Genomic DNA, 1938 nt, shown 5'->3' with positions numbered 1-1938 from the left:
TAGCGTTTCAGGGAGCACAGAACCAGAGCTACCACATGTGCACCTCTGTGGTAGACCATGAGACCCAGAGCAACCCACAGAGATTTCAGAGTAACAGTGTTTGGTATGCACAGGAGATTTAATTGCTGTGTTCTGGACAGAGTTTAAACAGAGAGACATCAGGAGAGAAACCAAACAGGAAATTCCACATCTGACAAGGGTCCGTCCTGGGGATCAGAAAGCGGTCAGCCCACCACGCTCCAGGAAGCTCCCAGAGATCCTGCAGGGCACAGCCTCTGCACACAGACGACCTTCTATCATCCCCAGAGGCAAATGGCCAACGCAGGTCCTAGAGGAGAAGGAAGGACACCCTTCCCGTTATTTCTATTCCACCAAATACAACGAGACCTGGAGAACTCCCACTGACTGCCAGGCAGCCAGCGAGCATGGACGACATCCACAGCTCCCCACCACCTCTACCCTGTTTGCTGCATCCCACCAGCATCCTAACGGTTTGGCAGGATGCGCCTTTCTAGATGTTACAGACCTATGAGATTAGGTACTGCTACCGTTAGGAGCTGGAGCATTGTAATGCAGACCACGATCAGCAGGAGATTGCCAGTTCAGCTGCAAACTTACCAAGAATCCTGACTGCAAAGAAGCCTTTCTATAGTCTGCTTCCTATAGAGAGCTCCTGTGCAAGCCACACAGGAGGAAACACCAGCAAAAATTAAAGCACTATTAAGTCATCTGTAAAAAGTAATTTTTAACCTGTGGTCCACAGATTTCCTTAGGTATACAGATACAAAACATCTACAGAAAACAACTGAGGAAAAACTGCACAAGCAGAGGCCAACTTCTCCATGTTTCTACAATCTGTGAACCAAGAGACAATGAAAGACTCACGCTCTAGACCCATCGTCATCAATGGCACATAGGACTTTTTCCACAGTATTTTATCTTCTACCAACTAAACACAAGCACCACTTTGCTTGTCAGACTATTCCAAAACCAAATACACGCTTGGGGAGAGTTTTTGCTGATACTCAGTATAAGGGTTTGTGGGGCAGGGCAGGTTTTAATTTAACAATATGCTGTTACTCTTAAACTGACTCAGTGGGATTTACTCTAAATAATATACTTAAAGTTATACAAATTATTTTAAGTCTTTCTTTAAACCTCTCTCATTTACCACAGCTTTCTCAAAGCTGCTCTTACCTGAGCATCCTCCAAGTAGTTGCTGCTTCAGCTCATTAAATACTCCAAGCAGTACACAGTGCTGGAGCTCTGGCTAGACCAGACTATCAGACAAGACCCCCCCACACCCATTTGCACACAGCAGACTTTTGTACATACCAGCTGACACCTTGGGGGTTTAAGGTCTCTCCCTTCAAAGACTCCAGTCACATAAGCAGCCTGCTGCCGCCCTTGGTCTCTTTCAACAGAGACTATTAGTGTTTTGACAACCTACACTGCTATCTAAACATTAAATATTACAATTGTAGTTTGAAAGTGTTTTCAGTACTCTCTAGCTCAATTTGAGTCCATGAGACATGGAAGACCCTGGCGAGCTCCTGCAGAGCAGCGTGCCTGTAACACAGCCAACAGCCCTTTCCCCCGCGCATCCACCTGCCTGGCACACGCTGCACACAACTGTGCCAGTGCCTGGGGACTCACTGTGGCACAGACATGCAACTGGTACTTGAACAACTGGAGAAAGAGGAGAAAAGGTATAAAGAGAACTGAAAATTTGTCGGAGACGACCTGATCAGTTGCAAAGCAGGTGACGTGCCACAGCAGCACTGAATGAAGTACCTGAATTCGTTCAAGCAAAAGAAAATGGAGTGACATTCAACGTTATCTCTTTTTTTCCTGGTTTCATTACCTACCAGTTTATTTTTCCTTACTACATGAAGCCATCCATACTTTTTCTGATTTCCCTTACGTGTTCATATTTTC

This window comes from Pygoscelis adeliae, unplaced genomic scaffold, assembly GCF_000699105.1.
Source record: "Pygoscelis adeliae isolate BGI_AS28 unplaced genomic scaffold, ASM69910v1 Scaffold520, whole genome shotgun sequence".
Lineage (NCBI taxonomy): Eukaryota > Metazoa > Chordata > Aves > Sphenisciformes > Spheniscidae > Pygoscelis > Pygoscelis adeliae.
This window is presented reverse-complemented; position numbering follows the sequence as displayed.